Source organism: Peromyscus californicus, unplaced genomic scaffold, assembly GCF_007827085.1.
Source record: "Peromyscus californicus insignis strain IS unplaced genomic scaffold, ASM782708v3 Scaffold_8__1_contigs__length_139910024, whole genome shotgun sequence".
NCBI lineage: Eukaryota > Metazoa > Chordata > Mammalia > Rodentia > Cricetidae > Peromyscus > Peromyscus californicus.
In genome coordinates this window covers 22,586,758-22,600,738 of record NW_026294606.1, presented here as the reverse complement: position 1 = coordinate 22,600,738, position 13,981 = coordinate 22,586,758, and positions in this window count along the sequence as shown.

The following is a 13,981-nucleotide window of genomic DNA, read 5'->3' as shown; positions in this document are numbered from 1 at the left end:
AGGAGCACGAACTCATGGGGACTATCTATGGATTCAATATCCAGATATATGTTATCATCACAGAAGATAGGTCTATGTGTTCTACTTCATTTTCCAGAATATTCTTTCATTGCCTTTACTTGCATTTTGTCTGAGTTGGTTAACGGTTTACATGATTATGCCATGCTTTTGAGGTTTTCTGAAAATAATAATGTATGTACAGTTATACTTTTAAGCCGTCTGGTGGGACCATTCTCAAAACCAAACCAAAGACTTACTTCTCACTAACTTTTTTAGTGATTGCTTAAAAGCAATCAATCAGCAGCAACCATGTTTCAGATTAGGCATGAAGCTAAGACAAGTCAGTGAAGCAACTGGAAGAGAACATTGGCTTCAGACGACATGAACAAAACAAACTTTCTAAGTCAGTGCTTTTCAGCCTTCCCAATGCTGAGACCCTTTAATACAGTTCCTCATACTGTGATGACCCCCAACCAGAAAATTATTTCATTGCTACTTCATAACTGTAATTGTGCTACTGTTATGAATCATAATGTAAATATCTGATGTGCAGGATATCTGGTATGAGATCCCCATGGGGGTTGTGACCCACAGGTTGAGAACTGCTTTTTTAAGTGAAGGCAAAGGCCATGAGTCATGCACCCATTCTGTCTATAATTCACAGTTAAAGCAGTCCAGCGGCAGCTTGAGGAAGGCTCTAATAGGAGCAAGTTCTCCATTCCTGGGGTGCCCGGCTGACATGCTCAGAGCGGAGGAGGTGCTGGAGAGATGATGGAGCCATCAATGAGGAAGAAGGCTTCAAGGACTTGAGAGTTTGTAATACCAAGAGGGTGAAGGAATAAAAACTTACCCTGCTGTGATGAAATCTAAATGGACCTGGTTTCTGTTGGAAGAGTAAGTCATGAGACCTGTGCACCTTGAGCTATGCATCCTGACCAGGGCTCTTTCCTTCCAGGGCTCCCACTGCCTCTTTCTTACTCATTCCTTCTCCAAGACATGGAGAAATGGGCCAATATTCCACTGAGCCGGCAGTTTCTTCCAACTAGGGGTAACAACTAGGGTTGCCAAGGTTTCTATTTCGTTTTTTAAACATTTGATATTTTATTTTCCTTCATCTGTTTGCTGATGTCCGACAACGAACCTACTTTCTTTCATAAAAAAAGAAAATAAAATCTTACCCCAAATGTATTTCTTTCTGCATGTTTAAATAAAGTGAGTGCCCTTGGGAGTTGGTTCCCTTCACGTGTGTGTAAAGGAGAGATTAATACCAGTGCTTAAGCATGCTTACAGCCTATTGCCAGAGTGTGTGATGCAGATTTATATTTCTTAATTGGAGTTATTAATCTTGATACTCTAAGTCACAAAGGGTATTTCTTTGGCAATAGCAAAGGGAAAAAAAATCATTTACAGTGTTTACAAGTCTCAGCCTCATTCATAAAGATCACAAGCTTATGGATGGCTAATAGCCCTAAAAAGCCGTCTCATTACAAGTGGTACTCATCAGTTATCAACATATCAACTATGAGAATGTGTGTATGTGTGTGTGTCCGTGTGTGTTTCTAGAAGTCACTGAAATGCAAATCTTAAAGGATGAATACATTATCAAAGTATTAAAGTATTAGTATGGTAGATTCAGAAATATTCAAATCTTTCTGCTCTTTTTTCAGCCTCTATAAAAAAATCATAAACATGGCTTGTGGCCAATGGATGTGAGAACAAATTAAACATGCCACTTGTCGTCAAAGGCAGGAAAGACTTTGAATGATTCTCTAGACATTCTGAATGTACAAAGTTGACCAAAGTGTTCCAGGGTGCTGAGATGGATGCTGCCTCCATGGCAACCACATCGTCAAGCAGTATCTCCAAAGCATATAATGAACAACACGAGTAAGAAACTAACCTTAAGTATATGAAAAGCTTGAGATGTGGGAGATGTTTGTTATCACAGCAAAGTCTAGCCTGTGCTGACTAATATAGCCACAGGTTAACAGTGGCTTTCAAGTGTTGAAAGCTAACCAAACATCTATAGTTAAAGTCTTCCACCATCCCAGTCTTTAAAAACTCTTAACAGCATATATTCAGGATCAGCAAACTTATTTTATAAAGGACAGATAATGGCACTTTAGGGCCTGTGGGTCTGATACTTTGCCACAACTTCTCATCTCTGCCTTAAGAGATTACAAAGAGCCTTGATAATTTGTAATTAGCTAATAGCATCTGATATTCTCATAGTATTATGTCTGAATAATATTGTATTTATAAATTGGGAAATGGGCAGAATTTGTGCATGGATCATGGATCCCTGACCTCTGTCATATAGCACTGACTATTAAATGTGGTAACACAGTAGATTTGTTTCTCGGGGCTCTGTTATCGAAGTACTACTGGATAGTTTGCTATAGCATTTTTTTTTATTAATTCCCTCATCTGGAGGCCAGAAACCCACTTTCAAGTCCTTGGCAGAGGTGATTTCTTCCAAAGGCTCCAGAGGTCAGTCTGATCCATGCCCTGCTAAGCATCTCTTGGCATCCCTTGGCTGATGCAGTATCACTCCAATCTCTCCTTCTCACCACACTGTAGACAGAAGCTCTATTGCCAGCCCACTGATTGCCACTTACTTTCAGTCTCCAAAGTTATACAGACTGGTCTTACACTCACTCTGTATCCCAGGCAGGCCTTGAATTTGCCATTCTCCTGCCTCAACATCTGAGTATGTTGGATTCAGACTTGTACCATGTTATCCGGCTTCCCTCCTCTTTTTAAAGAATCCAGACTACTGCATGAAAAGTCTACCTCACTTGCTTCTGGCCTCAACTAACTACATCAGCAATGACCTTATTTCCAAATGAGGTCCCATTTTGAGACACTGAAGGCTAGAATTTCTACAAGTCCTTTGGGGCATAGAATTTAATCTGTAGCCATTGGCATCTTTCTTTCTTTCATGTTGGGAATGGGAGCCATGGATTCACACACACTAAGCAAGCATACTGCCCCTCTAAGCCCACTCCCAACACTTAGCTTCTTAAACAGTAGATTTCACTTAGTAAATCTCCGATAGTATAAGTGATTTTCATATAAGTCCATAGGCCTTGTCTTTTCAAGACAGGACAATTCATCAGTTTTCTTGATAAGATTAAAACTTCAGTGTCTAAAAGATCAGTTAAATGAAAAACCATGCTCATAATTAAAATAAATAAACATCACTTTGCAAGGCACATTTACGATTCCATATTATTGTTCAGGATCATACTTCCTCCAAATCATTGATTGATGCTTTAGATGAGAAAATGAGATTTGATTTACATATGTTATTTCTTGAGACTGTTATTAAAGCACAGCATTGATGAAATGATTATTCCCTAGCGTCTGAATGTAGACATCTATAAGAATTTGTTGAAGGGAAAAACCCACAATTTCCTTGACAGATTTTGCAACCTTAAATTCTGAAAAGGCAGGCAAGTAATAGAACTAACTACCTAGTTTAGCCAAGGCCTATGGGGCGGTCAGAAGACAGGAACACCAAACCTCAGTGAGAAGGGGGAGGCACCTGAGCTGGGCCCAAAAGGTGGCTGAGGATTGGAGGGAACACAGGGGACAACTGACATAAGCTGAGGCAGGAAACCATGTAGATGCATGAGGGGAAGCTGTAGCTACTTCATTTGAACTAAAACCATTTCCCCGGAGGGAGGAGGTAGGCTCCTAAAACTCAAGAAGCTAGAAGAACATAAGGCTCTGGCAGCTCCCATAGTTACATGATTCTCAAGGCTGACCCTCAAGATTAAAGGCAGGTCCTCAAGGTTATAGAATCAGTAAATAATTGCTAGGCAGGAGGAGACTCTTCTGTCGAGCTGCCTACAAGGTGCTCAGGGAGCTCCTGGAATGCTTTTATGAATCAGCTGCCTTAGAGCTAAAGAAACCTATGAGTAACCTCTCCTCCTGTGAGTAATTCCATCACTGGTTTACAAAGCTAGACTTGGGCTTGTTTCTTTCATCTGTTATCAGTGCTTTATCTGAATGAATAGACATTTGTTCCCATCTCCCCAGGAAAAGTCTGACAGAGGATCAGCATGACGCCAGGCATCAGGAAACACATGGGGCAAAACAGGAGCCTAACTGCAGAATGGTTGAAACAGCTAGAAAGGACTTTGAATGTCAGCCTGAGAAGAGTTTAGGCGTCAGTCGTGAGCTTCCTAGCAAACGACAAAATCCAAATATGTGGCCTGATATAGAAGATAAATAAGGCAGTGAACTGGTGAGAGGCATTACAGGAAAGGTGGTGGGAAGTGTGGCCAGGTGGTGGGTTCAAATGAGATCATCACAAAACAATAAAAAGGATGTCAGGAGGTCTCGGCAATGGCATCCTAAGATACCTCAGTGCACTTCTGTTGCTATAATAACACACTTGATGCTCAGGTTCTGTGCAGAGAAGAGGCTCATAATTCGGAGGCTGTCCATCCAACACCAGGCAGCTCCATCTGTTTGGCCTCCAGGGAGGTTCATGCAGCAGGAGCCTGTGTCCGAACTGCGAATAGAAAATGTGGAAGAGGCCAAAGGCATGGTGGCCTAGCTTTCTAAGACCCTGCTTTCAGGAACCAATCCCCTACTCTAAGAAAGGCATGGGTCACTTGGGGTGGGGCAGTATTCTCATCACCCAATTACTTCTTTTTAAAGGCCTCCCCGGCTTCAGTTCCCTTACAATAGGGACAAAGATGCCAGAACACGAACCTTCAGAAAACAGAGACAGAGAATCCCGAGAAAGAGAAACGCAATCCGGGAGCAGACACAAGTCACAAGGAAACAATTACGTATCCAGTTCTGTAGCTAAAGTTTTCCTGCCTGGCCCACAGTCAGGATAAACCTCTCTCACCTGCCAGTCCCACAGCCGTCAGACCCAACCAAGTAAACACAGAGACTTATATTGGTTACAAACTGTATGGCCGTGGCAGGCTTCTTGCTAACTGTTCTTAAATCTTAAATTAATCCATTTCCATTAATCTATACCTTGCCACATGGCTCGTGGCTTACCAGCATCTTCACATGCTGTTGTTTCTCATCATGGCGGTTGGCAGTGTCTCTCTGACTCAGCCTTCCACTTCCCAGCTTTATTCTCCTCCTTGTCCCGCCTACACTTCCTGCCTAGCCAATGTCCAATCAGTGTTTTATTTATTGACTAATTAGCAACACACTTGACAAAAAGACCATCCCACAGCACAGTTCTAGTTCGTTACAGTGACAGGGGATGCTGATTCCTCATGTGTCCCTGGATCTGTTGTGCTAGTGAGATTTCTGCTGCTCTCACACACGCCTGAGAAAAATCAACTTACAGAGAGAAAGCACTTATTTTAGCTCTTAGCTTCAGAGGGCTCCACCCACAGTAGTTTGGGCTGCTGCTTTAGAGTCTGTGGTGAGGCAGGAGAGGGAGGCAGAGCAATGACTCTGTTCCCCTGGTGGCTGGGAGGTGAAGAGGTAAGTAGGAGGAAACCACAGTTGCAATACCCCTTTCAGAATGACCTTCGACCTCCAGTTTGTCCTGCTTGTGGGATGTTCTAGGGTAAGGGTGGCATAGAGATTGAGGGAGTAGCCAACCAATGACTGGTTCAGCATGAGACCCAGGCCACAACAGTAAACCCATTCCCGACACTTCCTGAAGCACCAGGACACAGAGGCTGCATGACCCAGAGACCTAGGATAGAACCAAACACAACAGAAGAAGGAAGAGAAAGTCAATGTAATGATGCCTAATGACATTCTGCTATACTCAGAGACTGGTGTCTAGCCCAATTGTCATCAGAGAGGCTTCATCCAGCAACTGATGGAAGCAGATGCAGAGACTCAGAGCCAAACATCAGGTGGAGCTTGGAGAATCCTGTTGAAGAGAGGGAGGAAGGATTGTAGGAGTCAGAGGGGTCAAGGACATCACAAGAAAATCCACAGAATCAACAAACCTGGGCTCATAGGGGTTCACAGAGACTGAACCAAGAACTAGGGAGGCTCCATGGGACTGACCTAGGCCCTCTGCATATATGTGACAGTTGTATAGCTTAGTCATCTTGTGGGACTCCTAACAATGGGAACAGGGGCTGTCTCTGACTCTTTTACTGGCCTGTGGGACCCTAACCCTCATACTGGGTCACCTTCCCCAGCCTTAATACAAGGGGAGGTGCTTAGTCTTACTGCAAATTTATATGCTGTGATTTGTTGATGTCCATGGGAGACCTGCCCCTTTCTGAACAGAAATGGAGGCGGGGTGGATGGGAGGTTAGAGGGGAGTTGGGGGAAAGACAGAGAGGAGAGGAAGGAGGGGGAAATTGTGGTCAAAATGTAAAATAAATTAATTAATTAAAAACAAAAGAATAGCCTAACTTCTTGCCACAAGTTCCTACTTATTAAGTATCTCACCACTTTCTGGTAATTCCAAAGGCAGGTGGCCCTGCTTTTAAAGCATGTGAGCCATGGAAGGCCATTTAAGAACCAGACCAAAATATTAATCAGAATCGAAATAAATGCCCATGTGTACATATATATCAGGCATCCAACACAAAGCAAGGATCCATTTCATATTCAGCTTGCATCTCTAGTGCCCACCAGAAGAAAGCTCTAGTCCCCAGATTTGCCCAGGGATCCAGCATAATAGCCATTTCACTGCCTGTGACATCACCATCTCATTGAAGAAGGAGAAGAAAGACTAGTAAGACCTCTGATACATCCCCTCCAGCTCATTTGCCAAGACTAATCACACAGCTCTAAATATCCCCACACTAGAGAGAAGAAAGGTAAGGTAAGGAAGCCTTCAGAATATTCTCAATTCAACCTGATCACAGGGAGAAAGAGAAGTTACACCCTGGCTGAGTAATCAGACCTCAGCTGGGAAAAGAGGAACGTTTTCCCGCAGATTGACAACCTGCCATTTTGATCTGGCTGGAATGTCTTCCACCTGAAAGACCCTCAGGCCGCTTTTCTGAGTCATGTAAGTATTAGTGAAAGAAATACGGAGTATTCGATGATTAAGAGAAGGCAAGTGGCAATATTGGAGACAGCAACATGGTGTCTTACTTCTTTGGAAAGATCTAGATAGTTTCTCCAGAAGGTGTTTAATCTGATGTTTGACCTGATAATTTAACTAGAACAAGCTGGAAATGAGCGGAGCTCATTCTTGGAAACAGAACAATTTAATGCAAAAGCATGCAGCAGGACTCACTGTGCACATACGAAAATTCGTTTTTAGTTACCTACAATTTCACTATCCAGAGAGAATCGTTGACTATATTCTAGAGTACACACACTTTCTTTTATTATTTGCATATTTACCATTTTTTAAACTTACTTCAATTTTGCTTTTTTAAGTTTTTTGGTATTTGACTTTGAGATAGGGTCTCATTACATAGCTCAGGCTGGCCTTGAACTCACTGTGTATCTCAGGCTGGCCTTAAATTCAGTGTTTAGCCCAAACCGGCCTTGAACTCACTGTGTAACCCATGCTGACCTTGAACTCCCAATTTCCCTGCCTCTGCTTCTTGAGTGTTGGGATTACAGGCATGTCCCACACCATGCTGCTGTAGTCTACACTGTTTTCTTTGTCTTATTCTGCATCTTATGGGGCCACCGAGGAATTTTGGATAATATAATTTCTAAATGGTGAGAAATATTAGAACAAATGCCTCTGCCTATCTTAACTATGCTTTTAGTGCCAACAGAGAGAGAGTGTGGGGTGTGTGTGTGTGTGTGTGTGTGTGTGTGTGTGTGTGTGTGTGTGTAGAAAGGGGATTATGTGGGGGAAGGAGGGGAATAGAGGAAGAGGGGGGACAAGAGAAGACAGTGAAGGGGAAAAGGAATGATAAATCTCATATCTCACATATGGACACATACACGACACTTTAGCCTAGGTGGGGACTATTAGGGTAGAAGAGACCCAGTGGTGGCAGGATGACAGGGACAAATGTGAGCAGAGCACAGTGATGTTTATATATAGAAATGTCACAGAGAAACTGAGCATTTTGTACACTTACTAAAAATTTAATAAAAGCATAAAACACCCCGTTCATGGAAGAGAATACATTCAGCTCTTATAAGTCACATCTTGAAGATCAATCAACTATCTCATGCAGCTTGCTTTGCAATATTGTATAAAAAAGACAGAACACGCTGCCACACACACAGCAAATTCTCAACTTTAGTGTGTGTGTGTGCGTGTGTGTGTGTGTGTGTGTGTGTGTGTGTGTGTGTGTGTGTAGTGGGGGGGGAGACAATTCAAAGCAAACACTGGAAGGTTGACTACCAAGACATTACCAGTCCTTAGTCATGGGGAACGGATTGAAATGATCTAACTCCTTTACAGTTTTCTGTATTCGTCACGGTTATCTTCAGCAAACTGTGATTTTGAAATATTTGTATCAAAAAATTCAGAGCTTGTTTAACAAATGTTATTTATAAAGATACCAAAACTTATTTATAGTATCCAGCAAAGTAACTTAAAAAAATAATTTGCTGCTAAGTCTATAATGAAGCAGAATATTTTATAGTTATACTAAGGCAAAAAAATGTATGAAAATAAATTTAGAAAGGCATACAATAGCTTTATAGTAAATTATTATTTTAACCTAGTAATTCAATATATTAGAGTTTACTTTTAAAACATTTAAAAATGCATAAATGTGCTTATGAACATAGATACTATCTACTAAACTAATATTCATATGTTTCATCTATATCATATATGAATCTGGATGTTCAAATGAGAGGAAATGTGGTATATGTCTTTCTGAGTCTAGCTAGTTTTTCTTAACATGATTTTCATTAATTTCTATCCATTTCCTGCAAGGATGTATGTTCAATTCACCCCCTTTATAGCTGAATAAATTCCATTGTGTGTGGTGTGTGGTATGTGATGTGATGTGGTGTGTGTGTGTGTGTGTATGTGTGTGTTGTATATATAAGTGGGGGTGGTATTTGTAGGGTGTATGTGTGTTAGGTTGTATACATGTGAATGGTGTGTGTGTGTGTGTTGTGTATATGTAAGTGGGGGTATTTGTAGGGTGTATGTGTGTTAGGTTGTATACATGTGAATGGTGTGTGTGTGTGTGTGTGTGTGTGTGTGTTGTGTATATGTAAGTGGGGGTATTTGTAGGGTGTATGTTTGTGGTAGTTGTATACATGTAAATGGTGTGTGTGTGTGTGTGTATGTTGTGTATATGTGAGTGGTGTGGGTTAGTGTGGTGTGTGTACTACATTACTTCATCCATTCATCTGTTGATGTGCATCAGGGTAGTTCTGTTTCCTGTGAACAGGACTGCCCTGCACATGGATGCCAATTCTGTGTTTCATTTTTTGGAATCTCCATGCTGATTTTCTTAGTGTGGTATGCAGGTTCCTTCTCCTTCTCCCCCTCCAGAATTTTCTCTTTTGTTCTTGGTAATAGCCATTCTGACTGAAGCAAGGTGGATTCTCAATGTGATTTTAATTTGCTTTTCCCCGACCAATGATGTCGAGCACCTTTTCCTATACTTATTGGCTGCTTGTATCTCTCTCTTTTTCTTAGAACTGTTCAGTTCCTTTGCTCATTCATTAATTTTATGCCTTTTTGATACTTTTTTCTAGTTCTTTCTAAATTCCAGATCTTAATCCTCTGCTAAGTATAAGGCTGGCAACGTCCGTCTCCCATTCTGCGGTTGTCTCGCCGCTCTGGTGACTGTTTCTTTGTTGTGCAGTACTTTTTTAATTTCATACAACCCCTGAATGGCCATTTTCAGTAACTTCTCACATTTGATACCTGAGTTTGGTTTTAATTATTCACCTTTGCATTAACATCCTTGTGCGTGTCTCTGCTTAATTCCTTCAGCTAGTTCCTATAATGGACAGTCGTATATAAAGATCTGAGGTTTTTTTACTTTGAATTATTTGCATTCAGTATTCTGTAAGTAGATTGGGAGAGAGGACTTCACTTTCTCTTTGACAGATAACACTATTTTTAATTCTAATTTGCCTTGCTTTGATTATTTACCATTGTGTCATTGTGCATATCATTGTATGTCAAAAAGGCAATACTTTTGACAATTTGTTTCCATTCTTGTTGTTGTTCAAAATCTTAGGTAAAACTATTTAATAATATAATTATTATTAATAATAACTGTAAGGATTCTGTAGATGCGCAGCTCGGCACCTTATTACATCATCAGCTTGCGACTGCGCCCCAGCCTAAAAGCGGATGTGCACCCCCGACGCTCTCTCTCAGTTTCTCTCTGCACTCTCCCTCTACGCGGTCTCTCTGTCTCTGTCTCTGTCTCTGTCTCTCTCTCCTCCTAATAAAGCTCTAAAAGGTATCACTGAGTTCTGTCGTGACTGTGACCTTTCCACCAGCACCGCCATACACCCTTACAGTAACTATTAATCATTATTTGCTAATATATTTAATTAATATACTGTTATATTTTCTTGTAATTTTACATAATAATTATTCATTATTATTATTATTAGATTGAACTCAGGGCCTCTTGTATGCTAGGCAAGTCCACTGGCTGGGCTTCCCCACCAGTCCACTGAAATGATTAAACCTTTGTTTGAACTACTTATTCACATAGTACCATTTCATGTTTTCTCTCTGTGTGTTCCTGGATCTACCGCTGTCTTCCTTGGCTATCATGCATATGTGAGCCAACTTTTGGAAAGTATAGAGACACTTTATGAGCCTGTCCATATGTAAAGTATCCTATCACTTGTCACTATTACTTCTGAGTGCTATTTTATGGTTCACAGACTTCTCGGACGATAACCTCATCCCAACAGATCTGCCGCTCCTGTTTCCTGGTGAGCGCAGTATTGATGAGACAGTCTGAGGCTGGCCTTTTTATGTGTGGTGATTAACTTTATGTGTCAACTTGACTGAGCCGCAGGGCACCCGCATATTTGGTCAGCTGTTATTCTGAGTGTTGCTGGGAGAGTGTTAGGGGATGAGATTAACATTTTAATTGGTAGGCCAATTAAAGCAAATTCATCTTAACTAATGTAGATTGGCTCCAGTTAATCAGCTCAAAGGAGGAATGGGAACAAACCATCCTGAGGAGGGAAAACTCCTCCTGCCTGGCAGCGCCTGAACTCTGGCTGGGGCTTTCTCCTCCTCTGGACTTACTGAATCATTGGCTCTTCCTGGAGCTCAACTTTGCCTGCTTTAGGACTGGGATCCATAGCTTTGGCTAGCCTAGGCCTCTGCCTACCTGACTCTACTTATAATAAAGCAAAAATGCACACACACACACACACAAAAATTGGTCCTCATACTCTGGGCCCTAGAGTCTAGAAAAAAAAAAAAAACTGGTCAATACATCACCAATACTTTTTCCTCCTTTCATGCTCATAGAATTTATTTTCTGTCTCTGTGAATTTCAGTTTATTCCTCTTATATATTTGGGGTTAAATCCAAACGGAGCCGAGGGTATAAGTCAGTGGTAAAGTACTCACTTTGAATAGTGAAGGCCTGGGCTTCCATCCCCAATACTCACACTGAAAATGAGCAGGGCATTGAAGCACCTGCCACATGAGGGTTACTCCCTCTGCGGAGTAAGGGATGGTCATTTATGAGGAGAAAGGAGAAAAGTAGTTGAGATTTTGAATTGTGTAATTCAATGCTTCGCCTTCAGAGTTTAAAGCCAGGGCCAGCGAGATGGCTCAGCACTTACCACCAAACCTAACAACATGGTAGAAAGAGAAAACCAAAAAATGCCCTCTGATGCTGACACACATGTGTATGGATAACACAATCAATAAATACTCTAACTTACAATAAGTTTTGAGTTCAAGCCCAAACTCTGGGCTTATCTCTTCACTATGGTGGCTGCAGCTTTCCGATTCGATGCATTTAGCACAGACCATGGCTGCAATGTTTTGTGGGAATTCTATCCGTTTCGCCAATGGTATTGGGGTGACTAGCCCTATGGGCATGGTCTTCTCTGGGTACTGTGACTGGATAAGAACTGAGGGGGGGGGTCGTGCGCTCTCTTAGGTAGTTGCAATGGCTTTGATTCAGATGCAACCTAGGTCTAAGTTTCTAATATGAACATGCTGCCCCTTGAATTTAGAAACTATATATTGTAGGGAGTGGAGAAAGCCTGTGTGAGAAGTCCTGAGTGTGTGTTGCTGACTTGAGCACTGCCATGTGAAGGACCACAGAGCCTTAGACCCATGGAGGAATGACACTCCCCATCCGCACTTCCAAGGGGGTGAGGCTAAAAGAGAAATGGCAAAGCCTTCCTCTGGTCCATGTGTGGGTGTTGATGGTGTTCACAAAGAGTGTCCATCATACCTTTCTCCTCCAAACAAGATTAGCTAAACTTGTCTCCTTAACACAGCTGTATACTGGTGTTTGACCTTATGCAATAACTCTGCCTCCTTGTTCAGCAGCATGCAATAACTCCGCCTCCTTGTTCAGCTGTATGCAATAACCCTGCCTCTTGTTCAACTCTATGCAATAACTCCACCTCCTTGTTCAGCAGCGTACAATAACTCTCTGCCTCCTTGTACAGTGGCATGCAATAACCCTGCCCCTTTGTTCAACTCTATGCAATAACTTCGTCTCCTTGTTCAACCCTGCCTCCCCATTCAATTCTATATGATAAACACACTTTGTTTCCAGGGTGCGGAGGTTTCTGGAGCTGAGAGACTACCAGATCCCAGCTTTCTGTCCATGTGCCTGACTGCCTGTCTTTTCTTCATTCCCTCACCACCTCAGTCAGGTATGTCTCTAGAGCCATGCTGGACATGGCAATGTTCAAATGGCTTCTAAGTTGTGATGGCCTGACTCACACACATTCACCAGAAACCATAATTTGAATTCTGAATTTGTATCTCTTCTGAGGCTGGTGATAGACTTTGCATTTCTTTCTCATGACATGGTGCAACAATGGGTTCCACCCCTCCCAATCAGCCATATGACCACAGGGGATGTAACCAGCAACCAGAAATCTACAGTATTCTGTGTTGCTAAGTGATGATATTCTTTTTGTTTTGTTTTGTTTTTCAAGACAGGGTTTCCCTCTGTGTATTCTTGGCTGTCCTGGAACTCACTCTGTAGACCAGGCTGGTCTCGAACTCACAGAGACCTGCCTGCCTCTGCCTCCCAAGTGAAAGGATTAAAGGCATGTGCCACCACATCTGTAAGTGAAGATATTCTTTAATTGGATGTATTAAATGTGTTTTAAGTTGGGATATTTTCAACCTATGAATTTATTGATATATAAATCTATTAAAAGGTGACATGCATCTGCACTCAGATCCTTTACATCCAGAAACGTGAGCATAAGAATTATATTTAGTGTATATGTTTGTATGTGTGTATGTGCCTGTGACTTCTTGAGTGTATTTATATGCACCATGTATGTACATGCAGGTACCCATGGAGGCCTTAAAGGGCCTCTGGAACTAGAGTTCCAAGCAGTTATGAGCTGCCCGATGTGAGTCTTCTGCAAGAGCAGTGTTTTGATTTGCTTTTCTGTTGCTGTGATAAAACAAAGACATATTGGAGGGGAACAGATTTATTTGGCTTACACTTTCAGGCCACAATCCATCATTGAGGGATGTCAGGGCAGGATGCCAAATGGGAATGAGAGCAGAAACCTTGGAGAAAGCTGCCTACTGGCTTGCTCATTGGCCCACACTCAGCTAACTTTCTTATACAGCCCAGGCCCACCTGACGATGCCACCCACAATTGGCTGAGGCCTGCCAAATCAATCATCAATCAAGACAGTATCTCACAGACCCGCCAGCATAAGCAATAAGTGCTCTTACCTGCTGAGCCAGCTTTCCATCCCAAGATATGTACTTATAAATTGCACAAGGTAATTGCACATGCATGTTGGGTGCACTGAGGCATTTCAATACATTTGTGCGTTATGTGGTGGTTAGATCCGCGTGTCCGGCATACTGCAGACATGGACCATTTCTCTGTATTGTACTGATGTCTTCCGTGTGAGTTAGCTTTCCATACTGCAGACA